The sequence below is a fragment of the Dermochelys coriacea genome, chromosome 2, assembly GCF_009764565.3.
Source record: "Dermochelys coriacea isolate rDerCor1 chromosome 2, rDerCor1.pri.v4, whole genome shotgun sequence".
Lineage (NCBI taxonomy): Eukaryota > Metazoa > Chordata > Testudines > Dermochelyidae > Dermochelys > Dermochelys coriacea.
Window position 1 is genome coordinate 236,606,134 of NC_050069.1, and position 21,305 is coordinate 236,627,438.

Sequence of the window (21,305 nt, forward strand, 5' to 3'; positions counted from 1 at the left end):
AGTATGAGTCAAACTTGCTCCTGCTACACTAAAAATGTGTTCTCATATATAACATTGCCCGCAGCCAAAGTCAGTGCTTTGGGAATTAATTGTCTGCGTGTCAGGGACTGGGGGTCTTAAACGTTGAGCCACAGGGCTCTTTGGGGCTAATAAGCAACCTGGCAACTATTATCAGAATCAGGGGTGCCGGAACAATTTGTATAGTGTGGGTGCGGAGAGCCATTGAACCGAACTGTAAACCCTGTATATAATGGAAACCACTTCAGGTGGGTGCGGTAGTACACCCCACACTACTAGTTGCAGCACCTATGATCAAAATAGGAGCAGAACTTTGACAGAGGACCCCTCCAATTAGCAGAATGCTGGGCGTCAGCTTCTGTATAAACATGGCACAGGATAGGAAGTTGTCCGTGCACCTAGGTTTTCCCTGCTTTGGACTGTTTCCCCCAGATACCTGCTCCCAATCTCCCAGTAACCTGACGCTGCCTGTCTCCTGACACCTGATTCCCAGTTTGCCCTCTGACCTGTCTTGGATGCTGATCTCCTAGTATCAGATCTAGCCTGACTCCTGCTCTGACCGCTAAGTCAGACCACCTGTGATAAATGAAGTGGGGAGCTCCCTTTTATGGACACACAGCCAGCCAGTTAGCTATAAAATCCCTGTTAGTAACTGTTCTCTACTTGCTTTACCTGTAAAGGGTTAAAAAGTCTGGCTACATGCATAGGTAAAAGGAAGTGAGTGGGCACCTGACCAAAAGAGCTAATGGGAGGGGTAGAACTTTTTAAAATTGGGGGAAAAAGCTTTCCCTTTGTCTCTCCTCTGGGGAGAGGAGACACATTTCAGCAATGCTATAGGAAGCTTTAAGCCAGGTATGGAAAATCATCAGATCGTACCTAGAACTACTTATGTGAAACCCCAGATATGTAAGTAAATCAGGGAATGTCTAGGAAGATTAGGGTTATTTCTTTTATTTCTTATTGGCTTGTGGACTCCTCTGTGCTAACCCCCAAATGCTTATATTTTGCTTCTAACCATTAAGGTAGACCTCAAGAAAACCATTCTTAATGCTTATTATATTTGCTTCTTTAAATCTAGCAATAGCCTAAAATTCCAGATGTGTATTTCTTTTTGTTTTTAATAAAATTTACCTTTTTTAAGAACAGGATTGGGTTTTTTGTCCCAAGAGGTTTGTGCATATGTTGTTTAGCTGGTGGCAACAGCTGATTTCCTTTGTTTTCTTTCTCAGCTCTTCCCCAAAGGGGGGGGTGAAAGGGCTTGAGGGTACCCCACAGGAAGGAATTCCTAAATGCTCCTTCCTGGGTTCTCAAAAGGGGATAGGGGTTGCACTTGGGTGGTGGCAGCATCTACCTATCCAAGGTCAGAGAGAAGCTCTGACCTTGGGAGTTTAATACTGGCCTGGAGTGGCCAGTATTAATTTTTAGAAGCCTTGTGGGCCCCCACCTTCTGCACTTCACCCATGTGCAGGTCATGACACTGGGATTAATTAATTCATCCTGAGTCACCAACTCTCCTAGTCTGTCACTAATCCCCAGGAAATTCTCTGTGCCTCAGTCATACTTGTTTAATAAAAGTTTTGGATTGGTAAATCCAAACAAATGGAACTTGCTGGATGAATTTAGTCATCCTTATCTTGGAGATGAGACAGGCTACAACTTCTTTATTTCTATAATCTCATGTTCTCAAGAGCTGGATTTTGGGGAAAACAGTACACCCTAGAGTTCAAATCCACCTTCTTCCAACAAAAAACTTGCAGCATTTTTTGTTCCTACAATCTTGGCTCTAATCTAGAATCAAAGAAGGAACTATGGGTTTATTTTAAGAAACTCCTTGTATTGTGAAAATCAGTGACCAGAAATTGTTATCCACTTAGTGTCTGACTTTGGTAAATGGGCTAATCCATATAACTAAAGTTTGTGAAGTATCATGAGGAATCTTGCTATTTTTCAACACACTTCTTCTCCTTATTTGCCCAAATTGCAGAGCTGGGGGACTAAATTGCAAATACTTTGGCTGAATAAATTATTGGACAAATTTTGCAAAACTCTCATTAAAATATTTGATCAAGTTTTTTTCCCAATAGGCTTAGCTCTACTGCTGAGTGAGTTTTGAAGCAGCAACATGCATGCTGTTAGGCTGCACTGTAATGCTGGTGGCATTCTCTTTTGGCTGAGAAAAACAGGATCCTGCCCACTTGTGGTCATGAAGATACCTGCCTCCAGAATATTTAGAAGGGTGTCCTGATCAGTCTAATCAGGAAACCAATCCCTGTATTATCAGTTGAGTAAGAAATTCCTCATTTCCTGTCCTAACCTGATAGAATGCTGTATTACAATCCACAGGTGACTGCACTTCAGTTCTGAGTGAAGGGAATTCTGTACAAAGCTTGTCAAATGCTTTGGGATTCTGCTAGACTGAAGGTGTTATAGAAGTGTAAGTAGGGATCTAATACAGGAGTAGTGTTTAAGGGTAGCACATGCCATGGAATGACAGAGGAGGTGTCCCTACCTGGGAGAGTGAGTCACGCATGGTCGCATGGAATCCTCAAATGAATCCTGCTGTGTCTGAAGGGAGAGGGAAGCTGGCTGAAAGTAGCCTTTCCCCAAACATCTCCTAGTGGACAGTATGTTGTTACGTGCCTCCCATACTGTAGAGTAAGGGGTAGGTCCTACTAATCGAGAGAAGATTTGCATTTGGCTCATGGCATACAGGTTTCTTCACTGGAATTTTCCTATCAATTAGCAAAATACTTATCCGACACAGACTGGCAGGAATCTGCCCGCCTGAGGTAACTGAATTTCTGCCAAACTCTCCATCTTGTGCCTGCTTTGCATAATGTACTGTTTCGGAGTGCATATTTAATACAGCAACACTGTCTGGGAAATGACGCTTGTGTTTTGCTTTGACAGGTATTTGACAGTAACTCATACCTTCTCTATTTCCCCATCACTGATTTTATCCACAGCGATACTAAAATCAAGGGTTGTTTTGTGCTTATCACAAAGATTGTGACAAATGTGCCAAACCTTGGAAAGAGGCCACAGACTCATCAGGCACACAGTTTGTGTGACTGTCAATTATTTGCGTCTCTAGAATTCCAGTGCTTTAAAATGAAGTCTTCAGTTGCAGAAGGAAGCTGCTTCTCTACAAAGCAATAGAGATTTTCACAGGCTTAATAGCTGCTTTGTATTTTCACTATCCATACTGTTCACCCAGACCCTGAAGGCCAAATTTATGCTTATCTGCTTTTTTCAGTCCTTTAACACTGTTTTTTTCAGTGTAACACAAGTGAATGTGCAGAACGTGTAATACAAGACAATGTCTCTTACTAAAACAAAAATAACTTTAGAAACGAGAGAATTTTAAATTCAAAGCATTCCAGGCAACTGTATCAAGTAGTTAATTTAAGCTTGTGGTGTGTTCTCTCCCTCCCCGCCCCGCCAAGAAATACTCCCTAGTTATTCTGCTATCAACAAGACTGACCTCATTCTGGGTGCATAATGAAGATGTCATTTGCAATACTCAAATTTACATCAGGTTGCTAGGAACTTCAGCCTCTGAATTTGTTCTCTGGGAAAAGTGAAACTGCCAAAATGTATTAACTACTTTTTTTGAAAAATTTAAAAGTAGCATCAATATTTTGTCCAAGTCCCATCACAACTCCTATCAGTGAGTAACCACACTGGCTAAGCAACTTTGATATAGGGATTGCCATTCTCAAGAAAAAATGGTTAATTGATGTTAGAAAAATTGGCTGAAACTCCCCCTTTTTGGTTAAAGACAGATACAAAATAGTAGAGAGCAGTTCATAATGCTTATCCTAGTCCTTTTTATCACCACCTGGAAAATGGAAAGAATATCTTAATGGAAAAATATATGTTCAATTTGCTCAGAATATAATTTGGTTAATGAGTTGCTAAAATACATTTTATCATGTCTGTATCATTTTTTTTTGGAGGTTTCCTTTAATGATAGACCAGATGCTTGTCAGCATGGTGGCAGATAGCTAAGGTACCTGGATGGTACCATCATGTTTGTCAAATGACAGTAGAAAGGGGTTGGAATAGTCTTTGTGCCAACAAAACGTGCTCTGCCAAGCCTGTAGGTGGTTAACTGACAGCCTGTTGAAAATGAGAACAGTTACATCATAATTCTACTCTGTATTGCTGGTGGTGCTAATGTATGCAAATGCTGCTATAATGAATCCAATTAGACTTTGCTAATGAAATGTTAAAGTACCTGAATCCAGTTTGGATAGTTGGTGAGCCATGGGAGCTGGGACTTGGCTATCAGTTTAAGGAAACTGTAAGTCACGCACTAGGATATCCATATCGCGCTTTTTGCAAAACGTCATGCTCTCCCATTGTATCAGGTTGAATATATTGCCTCCTTCTGGTGAACCATACAAAATGACACCATCACCCATTTATAACATAGGAGCTCTCCCTTCTGGCTGCCATTATTTCCAAAGGATGAAAAGCCTTACGTTTTTCATGAATCATGTTGAATAGTGACCCGCTCATTTTGTTATGGGAAGGACCTGGACAGTGTAAACAGTGGTGTGAACTATGCAGAAAATTGCTACAGCACAACTGTGATTGGACATTGTCAAGTCCAAGTCTTTCAGCAAATATTCATATGCCCAGATGTAGGATAAGAAAGAAGAGTAGAAAATGACTCTGAAGTTGTCAGCCTGGATAATGAAGCTGTCAATAGTGACAGAGCAGGAAAGGAAAAGATTGTTTATGGGAGCAAGGATGAGAAATTCAGTTTTGGACACATTGGGCCAGACTTAGGTCTGTTACAGCTGTTTTGCACATTTCTGGGGGCCATCTATTGTCCTCATCTGAAAAACTAGTCATATATGCAAGTCCTTGAGCAATTCCTGCTCCTATTCCCTTAAACACACTGCTGATGGTTGGAGTTACTAGTTTTCCCCCGCATCTGTTAGCCATGTCACAGCAAATTGAAAAGCCTGGTTTAGTTTAAACTGAGGAAGAACCAGAGAATTCAGGAGCAGGATTGCCTGTTTTTTGTTTTTTTTTGTTCAGGCAAATCATTAATTTTTATGTACTGTTAGTTGGTTTTCATTGGGATGAGTCAGTATATGTAAAGATAACAGCACTTGCCCCTGCAGGGGTTTTTAGGTGTGTTTCTTTAGTGTTAGGGTGGACAAAACTGTCTAGAGAAAGCTGCTAGCTCTGTAGCTGTGAATGATCCATTTCCCTTCTTAATGAAATAGAGGGTGTAAAGTTCTTGAAGTCTTAGTGTAATGAGTAGGGATTCCTGACTATTCAGGAGGTGTGGGTTCCTGCCGATCAGTGTTACTGTTGTCTCTGTTAATCCGCTAATCTTGTGGAGGGGTTAAAACAGCTCCAGTGTTGTCTGTTACCAGCCCTACTGAAATGGGTGAAAACAGAGCTGGTGGCATCCTTACAGTGAGCCCAGCAGCATGTGTGGATTCTTTCTAATGCAGCATGTAAGCAGAAGCCCCAGGAGCAATAAAATATACCTACATAATAGGCTTTAGCATCTGTCATATAAACTACCCCAAAATGGCGCTTAGAGTCAAACATCACAATGATAGAGCTAAATAATGCCAGAGGTGGAGTGCTATTCAGCAGGATAAATTAATTGTGGGGAGGTCTGAAAAGAAATGGCAAATCAATGAGCAGAGGCAGAGGGAGGTTGCTCCAAGAAGCAATAACTGCAGAGGAGCAGGCTTTGTCACCAAGAATAGCAAGAATATGTGAATGGACATTGGAGGCCAATATTAGGTATGTGTGGGATTAGACCTGATTTATTATTAGTAGTAGTAGTAGTATTTATTTTGTGGTAGCACTCAAAGACCTAGGGCCCCATTGTTATGGGTTCTGTTTCTTAGTTCTGTGCTTGCAATCCTGCCGGGAAGGCTGTACAGTCTAAAGATGGAGACAAAAAAGGGTATCCTATAGACACAGCTTCAGTATTGCCTGAGCATTCAAAATTAGTCAGTCAGCCCTTCCTCCAAATTATGAGATGCTTCTAACTAACAAATTCTGGATTCTCCTTTCTTTGCCTTCTGGCTTCTGAGCCTCTAGAAACCTTCATATTTTTAAGCTTTTCTTTGCAACCATAATGGCTAAAACTTTTTTAAAAACAAAGCTGAGAGTCTCTTTTAATCATGTCACTCCGGCAGCTGGGACTGTAATGCAAACAACAAATATTGTGGGACTTGTGATAAAATTGTGAGTTGGCAACTTTGGGAGGCTGGAGCAAGTCCATAGAGGTTTGAAAGCAAGGGGCCTGATTCTCCACCCCTTTGCGTTTTGTTTAGTCATTTAAACTTGTGCAAAGTGGCTGCAAAATGCTATTGAAACAGAACTTTCCACTCACTTGTACCCATGTCAGAGTCCACACTCACTCTGTGTGGACATAAATGACTACAAGGCAGTGGAGGATCATGCCTTTGTCCTCTATATCAGGCTCTGCAACAGACTTCTGCCATTCTGTCTTAGGGTTTTATACTGCCCACCCATCACTATAATATCTGAGGCACCATAGAGACTAACACATTTATTTGAGCATAAGCTTTCGTGAGCTACAGCTCACTTCATCGGATGCTGTAGTTCACGAAAGCTTATGCTCAAATAAATGTGTTAGTCTCTAAGGTGCCACAAGTCCTCCTTTTTTCTTTTTGCGAATACAGACTAACATGGCTGCTACTCTGAAACCTATAATATCTGAATGCCTTCCTCATGAAATCAATAGCAACAGCAAAGTCTTTAGTGGACTTTAGAGTCTTTGGCATTTCTATTACAGGATCAGAGCTCTGCTTGGGGTAGGAGTTTTTTTGGGGTGGGAGTTGGTATGGATTTGGGAATAAAGGGATGTTTAAAGTGTGACTGTCATTTATAGTAGAAAGGCTTTCTCAAAGAGGAAGGCTTTGTAATATCACTCAGCAAGTCCACTTAGGACCTAATGTTCAAATTCAGCTTCTGCTTTTCACAGAAACAATTGTGTATCTAACATTTCACACCTATAGTTCTTTCAAGCTCTTCCTTTGCAGCTCAGAGTTAAATCGGATAAATTACTTTCTCTATTTAGGAATTTATGTAGCCTCATCAGCATGGCATCTGGGCACCTTGCAAGTGCCTAAAAATAAAGACAATCTCTTTCCTTTTTCCTTCCCAGCCTGCTGGAGAAGTAGTTTGAGTAATTTTTGGTTTACAGCTCCTTTATTTCATTTTTTTTAGTGTGGATGAAAAAATATGTGGAGGGAAAGTCAGTCAAGTGATATTTGCATTTTGTTTTGATCTTGCTGAGAACAGTGGTCATTCCTGTTTCTTGCAGGAGGGAATTCCATGGTATAGGTCCTTTTCCCACTAAAATTCTGACTCCTGCCTTCATGAACCTCCTGCTATTGTTTGATTATTTCATGATTCCAGTAGAGTGGAATTGTCATGCCAGAGCACTGCACTGGAAGGAGAATTTCTTAGGTAGCCAGGGGCAGTCCTGTATCAGGAGAAAGACCTTGAAGAGGACTCCATGTTCAATGGGGTGTGCCAGTGCAGAGTGGTTTACAAGGGTGGTGTGTTCATGAAGACCTCTGTTAGCAATCAGATCGGCTGCTGCATTTTGTACAACTTGGAGCTTTTTCAGATTTTGAGACACAGACCTAATTTTCTAGCCAATTACAGATGAAAGTTTTTCTGACATGGCTAACTTTTGACTCCAAAAGCATTGAGGAGTCAAAAATAACACCAGTGTTGTGGGCTGATTTGATAATCTGAGGACTGCTGCCAGTGACAGTGGGAGAGATTATTGGGGCAGGCTAGTCCTTTGAAGAGCTTCTCTCTTTTTTTTTTTATCATCACCACCTCAGTCTTGCCTGGATTCAGCTTTGTCTAGGTGCAGGTCTGATTTTGGTGCTATGTTTGCAGTGCTGGGAGGCAGCGGTGTTTATATTGGACTTAAATGAGAAACAGAACTGCTGGATGTCATCTGTCCCCTGCTGGAACTCCATCAGTTTCCTCATCAACTCTCTCAATAATTGGGCCACTGAATGCATTCGATGAAGTGAGCTGTAGCTCACGAAAGCTTATGCTCAAAAAAATTTGTTAGTCTCTAAGGTGCCACAAGTACTCCTTTTCCTTGAGCCCTATGGGACTCTATAGGTGAGGACTCTGGAGGCTGAGCAACAGTTGCCCATAACACCCTGTCTGAGGTCTGAGAGGAAGGACCTGTGCCATTTCAGGCCATTTCCATGCATCCCTGCAACCTCCTCAGGGAAAGTGACAAAACTGAAACTAATTTCCACCAAATGCATCCGATGAAGTGAGCTGTAGCTCACGAAAGCTTATGCTCTAATAAATTTGTTAGTCTCTAAGGTGCCACGGGTACTCCTTTTCTTTTTGCGAATACAGACTGACACGGCTGCTACTCTGAAAACTGAAACTGTCGCTTTCTTTAGGAATTTGTCTGAACTCACTTGCAAATTCTGTTCCCGTAGAACAGCAATTTCATAGACTGTGGAACCAAGTTCAAACACATGCCAATTCATTCAGACTAACCCTCTACACACAGCCAGTTTTAAATAATACATTTTGGCAATGATTTTAGAAATAGTGGGAAAAGAACATGTGTGCACGAGACTCATTACATCTCCATACTCAAGTCACTGTCGTTGCAAGGAATTGCATGTGAAATGAGTGACTGTTATCCACCAACTCTAGTTTATTTAAAAAACTTTTTTCTTTTTATCAGTTATGCCCACAACTAAAGCCATACAGAATTAAGTTTATTCTGCCAGATCCTGGCCTTTGGAGTCTCTTTACTGCAAAATTGGCTGGAGCTATGAAGCCTGGCTGGGATCTGCAGAGTCCTAAGTGGATCATAAGAGAATTGTCAGGAAACAGTTTATTTATAGATGCTCCTTTGCTCCCACCCCCACATTCCCCTGTGCCCATGCAGGAGTTATTGCAGCCCTAGGGTTGCTGTTACCATAATGATTCAAGTACAGGGAAAGAAAGGGACAGGGAGCAAGAGAGGGCTGCTCATGGACTCTCTTGTATCAATTTACTGCTCACTTACGTGTCTCCTGACCAGGAGCAGGTAGAGTTCCTCAGCTCCATTTCTACCTGGGGCTTAGTGGTGATCAGGATCAGTCAGCCTGAAGCACAATTGGTTATGCATCATTAAGGGGCCATGCGACTATTGGCCTGAATTCAGGCCTTATTACAGTGTTTCCCAAATTTTTGAAGGCTGAGCCTTCTTTCAGGAAAATGAAACCAATGGCATCCATTCTTCAACCCTGAAATGTGGTGGTGAAGGCCTAAAATTCTTAATTAGTACACCTCCTGCACCTCCCACCCCCACAAACACTTGATGAAACACTTTGTAATATGGTCCTATGCCCCCTTTCTTACACTAACGAGTAGTGAAATAGTTAACAATGCTGATATTTAAAGTATTGTCATTGGCATCTGGGTCAGTATCTGTTGTAATGGATGACGTTCAGACCTCAGTACTACTGGTTCAGACTGTCTGCAAACTCAAGCAGACTTCACTGCACCAGTTGCATTTGCTTCCCATTTTGAAGGTTTTTCTCTGCAACTATAACAGTTAGGGACTTAATTAAAAATCCATAAAGCAGAGGCTTTGGAGAATGACAGCATCGGCTCTTAAAGCCTCCTGGCTCCCCCTCCAAGCTGGTCCTTCATGTCCCCAGGGGGCAGTAGGGAGGTGCATCCCAAATTTTGGAAACACTGCCTTAATGCAAGTTAAACAGGGTTATTGTGTCATGGCAAAGGAAGGTAGAGAGAGGCTAACCCCACATTTTTTTAAAAGCTTGGGTGGAGGGGAATATCCATTTTGGCTCTCATCTTGGGATTTGAGTGGGAGCTGAGTATTGAAGGTCCTCTGCTGTCCCTGAAGTGTAAGTGCCCAGTGGCTTGAACAAAACAACAGATTAGATTAGCAGAACTGACAGATACAGAGGTGTGGGGTTTTTTTTTTTTGAATAAAGATAACTGATTAGGGGTTTTCAAAACTCCGAGGTTACAAAATTGACACAGCAGCAGACCAGAACCTTTTTAAGATGAAAGGACGTGTCCAGGTATGAATAATTTGAAACTCATTTTGATTAGCCTTGTTTGATGGGACAATGTTGTCACCCTTTGGACATTTCTTAGTAAATTAATCTGTGTGGTGGTGGTGGTGGGGAGTGATGGCTGATCCTACCAGGCAGTGCCCCTGTCACTGAGCTTCACTGCTATGCATGGGGCATCAGGATTTACCAGACATGCCCTTTAAACTTTTGTCCTGATTCTGACAGATGGTCTGACTAGTAGAGCTGATCAGGAATTTTTTTACACTGTTTTTTTCATCAGATAATGCTGATTTGTCAAAACAAAGCCAACCCTTTCCCCCAGCAAAGCCTGTTTGTGGCAAGAGGTCAGTTTCAACACATTTCTAGTTTAGAAAATTTTGAAAGTTTTGAAATGGTCAAAATGGGATGTTTCAACATTTTCAAATGAAATTTTCATTTTGAAAACTTATTTTGAAATTTAAATTAATGATAGGGGGAAAAATTGAGGACAAATTGAAACATTTTAAAATTATCTAAACAAAACATTGATCCAGTTTTATTTTTGGATTGTTTATTGGTGGGAGATTTTTGACTTTTCATTCTGATTTGAGATGAGTTTGTTTGAAATCCTGGAAGTTTTTTTCCAGGGTGAGAAAACCGCTTCTGACCCCACTCAAATGACTAGATCCGAAGAGAGAGTCAGATGACGACAACTCCATCTCCCTGGTGGTTCTTCGAGTGCTTGTTCACGTCCATTACACATTAGGTGTGTGCTTGCTGTGTGCATGAGCGTCGGAAACTTTTCCCCTTAGCAGCTCCTGTCAGGCTGGCAGGCCCCCTGAGTGGTGCCATTGTGCCCCGCATATATACCCCCGCCAGCCCGACCCCCTCCAGTTCCCTCTTACCACCCGTGGCAGCGTTGGAACAACCTCTCTCTCTCTCTCTCTCTCTCTCTCTCTCTCGTAGAAGAGAGCCTTTAGAGTAGCTGTTATCAGTTCGTTCACATATAGATTGTGAACACTGAAGTGATTAGGTGCTTGGAGGCCTCCAGCGCTGGCCCTGGGCTGTAGGGCATGCCGCAGGCCCACAGCTTCAAGGCTTGAGCCATGTGCCGCAAATCTATGCCAGTTAGTGACCCCCAGGACTTGTGTCTACGTTGCCTGGGGACAGAGAAAGGAGTAGGATTTGCAAGGCATTCAAACCAAGGACAAGGAAAGAAAGAGACTTTTGCCTAAAGCAACTGTTGATGGAGGCTGCATTGCATTGCATTGCCGCTGGGCCCCGAGCGCCCGATGCCGGCTCAGGCTTCCTCAGTGTGTAGTGCCCCAGAGCCGTTGGGAGACCCGGCACCGGCGAAGCACCGTAAACTGTTGGCCCCAAAGCGCCAGGCTAGGGCCCGGCACTGATCGTCCTCCCCGGTGCGGCCTCCGGTGCAGCCTAAAGGAAGGCGTGGTCGTTCCCCGCACAGGAGGCTGTCGCCTTCCAAGGCACCGAGCATCGACAAGAGCAGGAAGGCCGCGGTACCGGCACTGACACAGGCGGTCCCGGTAGCACAAGCCCCACTGAGCCCAGACCTAAGTGAGCTCAGTGTGGGCGATGGGTTCAAGGGCATAACGGATCAGCCCTCTATGCCTGGCATCTTTGAGGCCGCAAAGGACCTCATTGAGCTGTCGGCGGTGAGCCCCCTCCTGTATGGGGAGAACCCCCTGGCACCCATGCCTCGGGTGCCGTCGATGGGTAAGCTGGCAATGGTTTGACAATCGAAGACACCATCCGAGCACCGCTCCCACAGTTGGTCCCGGTCAAGCTCCGACTCCGCGGACTCGCACTTGCTAGCGGCCCAGAAGGAGGTTGTGGCACCGGCAGCAGGTCGACACGGAGAAGTGCCAGGAAGGGCACACTGCTCTCCGGCACCGCCCAGAGACTGACACTGGGAGGAGTTGAGACAGCTCTCACCAGAGGTCTCCCACAGACTGTCCCGCTCCTGCTCAGCCACTCATTCTCCTGCCAGCGCAGATCATTGGCACCACCATGGCCTCCACAATTGGCGTTGCTGCAGTTCGGCATCGGCTCCAGCCGCTATAGCTACCCGCACCAGGGCCCAGACAGCGGACCCTCAGGGGAGCTGGCAATCTCAATGGGGGCCGCCAGGCCATTGTCCCTTCTGGACTCCACCAGGAACTGCTGCGCAGAGTTGCCCAAAATTTGGGGTTGCAAGCCGAGGAGACGGTTGAGCAGGATGACCCCATGGTGAACATTTTGAGCCCCGAAGGGCCATCCAGAATAGCGCTCCCGCTCATTAAGACCATTCAGTCTAACTGCAAGACTATATGGCAGACCCTGCCTCCAGCGCTCCAACGGCTAAAGGACTGGAGACTAAATACTTTGCCCCATCTAAGGGCTATGAGTTCCTAGTCCGCCACCCGAGTCCATGCTCCCTAGTGGTTTCGGCGGTGAACGAAAGGGAGCACCATGGACAGCAGGCCCCGGCCCCTAAGACCAAGGAGGTGAAACGCCTGGACCTTTTTTGGTAGAAAGGTGTACTCATCTGGGGGCCTTCAGTTGAGGATTGCTAACCAGCAAGCCATCCTCAACCGGCACAATGTCAACTCCTGGGCGGCGGTGGGGAAGCTTTAGGGACAACCTCCCGCAAGATTCCCAACATGAGTTCATGGCCCTGGTGGATGAGGGCAAGGCAGTAGCCAAGACCTCTCTCCAGGCCTCCTTGGATTCGGCAGATGCGGCAGCTAGAACAATCGCGTCAGGGATGGTCATGAGGCGCTTGGTGTGGCTCCAGGATTCAGGCCTGCCCCCCGAGATCCAGAATACGCTCCAGAACCTCCCCTTCAAAGGGTCTGGGCTCTTCTCGGATCAGACAGACACGAGGCTGCATAGCCTCAAGGACTCGTGGGCTAAGCTCAAGTCAATGGGTATGCACACCCCGGCGACCCAGAGGAAGCCCTTTAAGCCGCAGCCTCCCCCTCAATGCCAGTACCAGCCTCGCCATAGGCATGAGCCTTACCGTAGGTGAGGCAGGGATAACAGGCAACGGTGCAAAAACAATAATAACAATAATGCGCCGGGCCAGAACCAGGGCCAGTACAAACCCCAGCCAGGCACTAAGCCAGGCTTTTGAAGGTGTGCTCGAGAACAGCGTACCAGACCAGTCACCGGATCCGTCCCTCTTGTTTCCTGAACTGCCTGTCCTGTTTCTCCCGTGCATGGTCCACCATTATGTTGGACTGTTGGGTCTTACGCACGGTGCGGAATGGATACTCCCTGCAGTTTGCCTCCCTCCTCGCCTCCCACCCCCTTCCCTGTCCCTCTTCAGGGACCCCTCTCATGAGCATCTCCTAGAGGAGGAAGTCCACTTGCTGCTATGGGTGGGAGCGGTAGAGGCAGTGCCTCACAGCCTAAGGGGAAAAGGGTTCTACTCCCGTACTTCCTCATCCCCAAGGCCAAAGGGGGCCTTCCCCCAATCCTAGACCTGTGCGTGCTGGTGAAGGCCCGGTTCCTCATGGTCTCTCTGGGCACCATCATCCCTTCCCTGGATCCGGGGGACTGGTACGCTGCCCTCGACATGAAGGATGCGTACTTTCATATCGCCATTTTCCAAGCACATCGGTGGTTCCTACGTTTTACCGTGGGCCGAGAACATTATCAGTTTGCGGTTCTCCTGTTTGGTCTAACCGCGGCCCCAAGGGTGTTCACGAAGTGCGTGGCGATGGTGGCAGCCTTCTTACAGAGGCAGAGAATCCGGGTGTACCAGTACCTCGACGACTGGCTCCTGGCAGGCTGATCCAAGGTGGAGGTGCGGGACCATGTGGAGGTGACCCTGAGATTATTCCGCAAGCTGGGGCTCCTGTTCAACATCCCCAAGTCCACGCAGAGAGTGAAATTCATAGGGGTGGCCCTGGATGTGGTGCAGGCCAGGGCAAGCCTTCCGGTATCCCAATTCCGGGCTATCCAACAAGCAGTGGCCTCCCTGCACCAGTTTCCAACAACAACAGCCAGGTGCTGCCTGCGGCTGCTGGGCTACATGGCAGTACACGTGCATGTGGTCAGGCATGCCAGACTGAGACTCTGGTCTCTGCAGGTGTGGCTCGCTTGGGTGTACCACCCAGGCAGGGACCCCCTGGACTTGGTAGTGAGAGCCCCAAGGGATGTGCTGGACTCCCTGCTGTGGTGGCAGTCCCAGCCTGTCATTTGCAAAGGCATCCCCTTTGCCACCCCACTTCCGGACCTGACGCTGGTGACGGATGCGTCAGACCACAGATGGGGTGCTCACCTGGAGGACCTCATGATGCAGGGGTTGTTGTCTGAGGTAGAGCGGTCGCTCCATATGAACGTGAAGGAGCTCAGGGCGGTTTTTCTCACCTGCCAGACCTTTCACACCACTCTGAGTGGTCACAGTATGACAGTTCTGGCAGACAACACTACTGCCATGTTTTATATAAACAAGCAGGGCGGAGCTCGTTCTTCACCGCTCTGTCGCGAGGCTGTCCTCCTCTGGGACCTTTGCATAGGATGCCTCAAGGTGAATTGCACGGGCTATCTCCTGGGGGTGCGGAACGAGCTGGCAGACTCCGTCAGCAGGTCATACCACATGCACGAGTGGACGCTCAGGGCGGACGTCGTGCTTTCGCTCTTCCGCAGGTGGGGGTTTCCCCGGGTAGATCTGTTTTGCCACCAGGGCCAACGCCCAGTGCCCGCGGTTCTGCTTGTTCCAGGGCCGCAGCCTGGGCTCACTTGTGGATGCGTTTGCGATCCCGTGGAGGGGGGCTTGATGTACGTCTTCCCCCCGCTCCTCTTGGTGCACAAGGTCCTGCTCAAGATGTGCAGGGACAGGGAGGCGGTGATCCTCATCGCCCCAGCCTGGGCCTGCCAACGCTGGTACACATAGCTCCTAGAGCTGTCGATGGACACCCCAGTAGTCCTGCCCTACACTGGGACCTCATTACACAGGACAGTAGGCGGTTTCTCCACCCCACCTGCAGTCACTGCACCTGACGGCATGGATGCTCTGTGGCTAAATGCCCGGGAGAGCCAGTGCTCCCTTCCTGTGCAGCAGATTCTGCTTGGCAGTAGAAAGCCCTCTATCAGGGTGGCCTGTATGGCCAAGTGGAAAAAGTTCTCGTGTTGGTGTGAACCCTGACAGGTGCGGCCGGGCCAGGCCCCGGTGCAGGCCATTCTGGAGTACTTCCTGCACCTCAAGCAGCAAGGGTTAGCCCTGTCCTCACTCAGAGTGCATCTGGCGGCCATCTCTGCCTTCCATCCCGGGTTCTCGGGGAGGGGGGGGCTCGGTGTTTTCCCACCCAATGGTGGGGCGGTTCCTTAAAGGGTTGGAGAGGGTGTTCCCATACTCCCGCCCCCCAGTTCCTCCTTGGAACCTTAACCTGGTCCTTTCTAAACTCATGGGACCCCCTTTCGAGCCCCTCACTACCTGTTCTCTCTCCCACCTTTCCTGGAAGGTGGCGTTTCTGGTTGCCATTACCTCGGCCAGAAGGGTGTCCGAACTGAGGGCCCTCACCTTTGAGCCACCATACACTCATTTCACAAGGACAAGGTGCAGCTCCAGCCACACCCCAAATCCCTCCCTCAGGTGGTGTCCCAGTTCCATCTGGGCCAGGACATTTGTTTGTCAGTGTTCTTCCCGAAACACCATACGGATCCAAGTCACCGCAGCTTGCACACCTTGGATGTGCGTCAAGTGCTGGCGTTCTATTTGGAGTGCACCAAGCCCGTTCACAAATTTGTGCAGCTGTTTGTGGCTGTAGCCGAGAGGTTAAAAGGCCTCCCAGTGTTGGCACAGTGGATTTCATCTTGGATTACAAGCTGCCTCCAGGCATGCTATCAGCTCACAGGTGTTCCGGCCCCGGTGGTCATGTCCCACTCGACCAGGGTGCAGGCAACTTCCACGGCATTCCTGGCACAGGTCCTGATCCAAGAGATAGGGCAGAGCAGCCACCTGGTTCTCGGTGCACACCTTCATGACCCACTATGCGGTCAACCAGCAGGCCAGAGAGGACGCGGCAGTTGGCAGAGCGGTCCTCTGAGCAGTTGTTCCGCGACTCCTACCCTCCTCCAGAGGTAAGCTTGTAATTCACCTAATGTGGAATGAACGTGAACAAGCACTCGAAGAAGAAAAAATGGTTACTTTCTCGTAACTGTTGTTCTTGGAGATGTGTTCACGTCCATTCCACCACCCACCCTCCTACCCCTGTGTCGGAGTTGCCGGCAAGAAGGAACTGGAGGGGGTCGGGCCGGCGGGGGTATAATATGCGGGGCACAGGGGGGCCCGCTGGCCCGACGGGAGCTGCTAAGGGAAAAAGTTTCCGACGCCTGTGCACATGGCGCGCGCACGCCTAATGTGGAATGGACGTGAACAACACATCTCGAAGAACAACAGTTACGAGAAAGTAAGCAACTGTTTTTTTATGACTGATTTACATAGCTTCCTAGACAAAGCAGCCTGGCAGGAACTTTCTACACCCTGCACCCATTGGTCACATAAGCATGCCTCCCTTTGGTCCCACCTATTGAGTCTTTTCTACCAGTTCAAAGGCCGATTCTGACATTGCATTGTTCTGGTAGGCCAGGGATATCCTATGCAAGGATTGCTGAAGTGTTTTCATTGGCCTAGGAGGTGGAGAGGAACCTGGGATCCTTAGAAGCAGAGTGACAGAGGGTGAAGAGGGGAGAGCATCGTATATCAATGTGTTTTTGAAAATTGCAGAGGCTTAGCCCCCAGCCCAGGCCTACACACCCAGATAGTTTGGGTGAGCCATGGAAAGAGTGTGTTCCAAGATTAGATTATACAATCTATTTTGAGGTGCCCCCTCATTTCTGAATCTGCAGGGCCCCTACAGAACACGCAAAGGAAGTTCATTGAAAATTCCCCTTTAATGACTTGCTGGAGGACATACAGCAAGTCAGTGGCAGAGCTGTAAATAGAACCTAGGAATCAGACCCCCCAATGATCTGGTCTGACCACTCTAACACTTACTCTTTCTTCACAGGTTTAGAAAATTTCCCACACTCTATAATGCCCAGCAGACAAATCTTTGACTCTCAACGAAGAAACCATGTGATGAACCTGCTGCCTATAATATATGCAGGTGCTCAAATGGCTTTGCCAATTCCTTTTTCTGCTGCATTACTGGTAGAGAGGATTGCACTAAAAGATGATTTGAGATGTATATTTTTTTTTGTACATGTACCTGTTTGATCCTTTGCAGCTTTCCTCATACCTGTGGGTAAATTACCATTCTGCTCAAATGAAAGAGCAGGTGTCTGGCTATTGGCAACCTTAGAGAGACAAGGTGGGTGAGGTAATATCTTTTATTGGACCGACTTCTGTTGTCTCTTGGTAAGAGACAAACTTTTGAGCTTACACAGCTACAACAATAATGCATAGTTCAAATTCTCTTTTGTGTAAACACTTTTTTATTTAGTATAGAAGGAACTATTTCTTTCACCTGGGATGCAAATCTGAGGTCCTGGCCACTTGAGATCATTAGAGATCCCCTGGTAGTTGATGTAAGAGGAGGGTATTTAATGCTGGTGTTCTGGCTTCCTTCCATACTCCATCCACCTACTATAAATTCCCCCTGCAGTTCCAATTAGATATGCCGATGTCCTTCACTTTCTGTCCTAAATTGTTGTATGTCTCTATCTATTGCAGTGAGCTTTTAAACAGCTGCCACATTTTCACCTCGCATGTTCATGCGTCTCGGTGATGTATGATATAATTCCTCTGAGTATAAAGCCCTGTTATATCCTCAAGTGCTGTGAGCAAAGGGCATGAGTATCAAACATATTCTGACACTGGACACAGAAGGGCTGCCTCTGTGGCATTGCTTTCCCCTCTTCTTCTCCAGTGGATGGCTTGTGGGGTCAGAGTCTGTTCCTAGAGAGGGGATGGGCAGCCCCTATGTACCTCCATCCCCATAGGAATTTTGTAGGCAAACAAATGCTAACCCTGTCACCATTAACTAACCCACTTTTCCCCCCATACAGATCCTTCATGTGGTGCAGGGTCCAGCGGAGGAGCTCTTGTCTTCATGGCTCCTGCTGTACTAACAGTGACAGGAGACAGAAAGGGGTTGGGGGCTAATGTGAAGAAACAGGATCAGTGTGCAGATGGCCCGTGCTTTCATGGATCTCCTGATATCTGTGCAGATATTGAGGGATATCTCACTGGTTTGAAGGGGCTGAACCTACTTTGTCCCTGGAGAGGGGCAACCCTCCCCTCCATCAGTGGAAGAATGTATAGGAAACTGAGAGGAATCTCGGAACTTCCATTCCGCTACACAGAAATAGCCTATGTAGGAAATAATATTCTAGCTGTAGCTTGTCAGCTGGTTAGGATTTTTGTACTTTCAGAAAGAACAGGAGTACTTGTGGCACTTTAGAGACTAACACATTTATCTGAGCATAAGCTTTTGTGGGCTACAGCCCACTTCATCAGATGCATGCAGTGGAAAATACAGTAGGATGATTTTATATATATATTTGTATATACTGTATTTTCCACAGCATTCATCCGATGAGGTGGGTTGTAGCCCACGAAAGCTTATGCTCAAATAAAATTTGTTAATCTCTAAGGTGCCACAAGTACTCCTGTTCTTTTTGCGGATACAGACTAACCCGGTTGCTACTCTGTAAAGTACTTTGGTATCCTTGAGGGTAGAGGTACTAAGTAAATGTGAGATCCTTACCATTAATATCAACAATGTAAATAACTAGTAGGGAAAAGGTGTGCAGTTTTTGTCATATTCAACAATAACAATCCAAAATTGGTCCTAAAAACTGTTATGTTTAATTTCTGAGCATCCTTGAGACAGAATTTTAAAATTTGTTGACTAATTTTCTGTCTTCTCTTTTTAGAAAGCCTGGAGAGAGGCTGCTAATGAAGACAAATGAAGGAGAAAGAACTTGACCCCAGAGTATGAAATGTAGCTCATTAAGTTGTTTCCAATTGGCTTGCTGATAACTTTTTGATGTAGACAATGTAATTAATGACAGGAAATAATGCTACAGGATATGAGTTGTGTGGGGTGCAGTGCAGCAAATCTACTCTTTATTATGTATCAGTTTATTTATACACACTTATATTGTTACGGCTTTGTAAGATGCAGTGACAACCTTCACATGGAATTTCCTTGATTTAATTGTTTTAGTCCATCCTGAGGTATTTTGAGACTTTTTTTTTTTGTTTTGGTATGTAATTTCCTGATGTTTTTAGGTTGTATGAGGATATAATTGCAGTGTCAGGAGTGTCAGCATGTGAAGCATTTCTTACAATGGAATTAGCCATTCAAGTGAATTGCATTTCCTTCCTATACATTTGGAGGGGGTTTTGGCTCTGGCATTGCCACAAAATTAATTGTGGTGGATCTCCTACATTCTCTCAGTGGAAACTCCCACTAACATTACTGCTTTCTTCACCAGAAGGCAATAAGCATATTCTGAAATTTTCTTAACAGATTTTTAGGAGGTGTAAAAGTTGATAGAATGTTGTTTTTTTTGTTTTGTTTTTTGGTTTGTTAAATGCTAGCTCCCACTGGAAATGTAAGTGCCCTATGGCCTGATCCAAAGCATCATAAAGTAAATGGGAATACACTGGGCTTTGTTTGGATCAAGCCTCTAGGCCCAGATTCACAAAAGTATTGAGATGCCTCACTCCCACTGAGATTAGTGGGAGTTAAGTGCCTAAATGCCTCTTTGAATTTGGACCCTAGTGTCTAATAAATTTGAAACAGGAGTTTGTATCGTCTAAATAAAAACAAGCAAATGCTATTGAGTAGTGTGAAACCATTCCTGGCATTAATTTTGGACCTGATCCAGTAAACATGTATGCATGTGAGTAAAGTTACTCACATAAGTCGTGCTACTAAAGTGATAGGATAGCTTGTCTGAGTTAAGTTACTCATATGTTCAAATATTTGCAGGATCAGGCCATTGCTGTGAGTGGTGTACTGGGGTGTTTTTTTTTTTTTTTTAAACTAAGCCATGCTAATCTAGAACAAGATAAATGAAGGAAAAGGGCCTTGACTCCAGATGAAGAAATTTAGCTTATTATGAGAAAAAGCTCCGTAATTGACATAGAATTAACTGTTGGTACTCAATTAAAACTCTTACTAATTACTTGTATATAATTTGAGTGTCTGATTATTATTAATTACATTGCAATAGACCCTTCAGGTCTTACTTGGGAATCATGAACCCTTTATGCTAGGCAATGTACATGCACATTGCCCTCTACTTGCAAGAATCTATAGCCTGGCTAATTGTGTAGTCTGAAGCATTCTTTGGGAAGAAGAAACACAACATGAAGCTGATAATTCTGTAACATAACAGAGTACAACCACAGATATTCTATATTTCATCTTCTAAATTGCAACATTTTTTAAAAAATGTAAAAAACCTTCAATGCAAGAGGTAAAGCAGTACTTTGCACAAAGTATTGGGACAAAATTCTGTTATGCTAGTGTAAATCCAGAATAACTGCACTGACTTTAGTGGAGTTATTCCAGATATTAAGAAAGGGGAAGAGCCAATCCAATTAGGGACTCCAAAATTACAGTTGACTTTACATGGAAGGCACTCAGATGCTAGGGGGATGGTTGGCTGTATAATACCCTAAAATATATAGGTACACATGGACAAGGTGGGGCATGGCATTTCAGCTGCTCATGGGCATGTGGTGGGATTGCAAGCCCCTTTTCACCATGCTAATTTGATTCTTCCATTCCACTTAAAGTGCAAGCACCAGCTTTTCTGGTGGCTTCCTAGATAGATATTGACTGGAGAAAGAGGGGCTATTGGCATCTACTGAGAAGTAAAACTGAGGTCTTGCCTTTTTGAGGTTATTAAAGATCCTATGGGACTTTTAGCAAGAGTTTGGGGTGCTAGCCCTAATGTCCTAGTCAAATTGTGTGTTGGGAGGGTGTCTGCTTCCCCAATAACTGTGTAAGGCATTTGTTGGCCCAAACAAGTTGCAGTGCAGTTACCTAGTTGCCACATCTCATGCCAGAGTTAGCAAATAATTATATATTTCTTTATATAATTTCAAAAGTGCTTTGGGATGAAAATCTTTCTCTAAAATTAAAATATCCTTGAAGTAATTAAGGTTTGTGCTGAAAAGAGATCTTTTAAGTAGATCTTATTTCTTTAGCCTCATTCAAGGCGCTAATAACTCCCTTTACAGTTCAT

At 45.6% G+C, this 21,305-nt stretch overlaps 1 long non-coding RNA gene across 2 annotated transcripts; it reads left to right on the forward strand.

The window, feature by feature from the left end:
- Window positions 1-766: 766 nt before the first annotated feature.
- Window positions 767-20,248, forward strand: LOC119851644. Of its 2 annotated transcripts, none has more exons than XR_005291317.1 (3): window positions 767-870; window positions 17,108-17,206; window positions 18,978-20,248. It is a non-coding gene; the product is annotated as an uncharacterized LOC119851644 (long non-coding RNA). The 2 variants fall into 2 exon arrangements; XR_005291318.1 differs by having other exon boundaries at window positions 779-924.
- The last annotated feature ends 1,057 nt before the right edge of the window (window positions 20,249-21,305 follow it).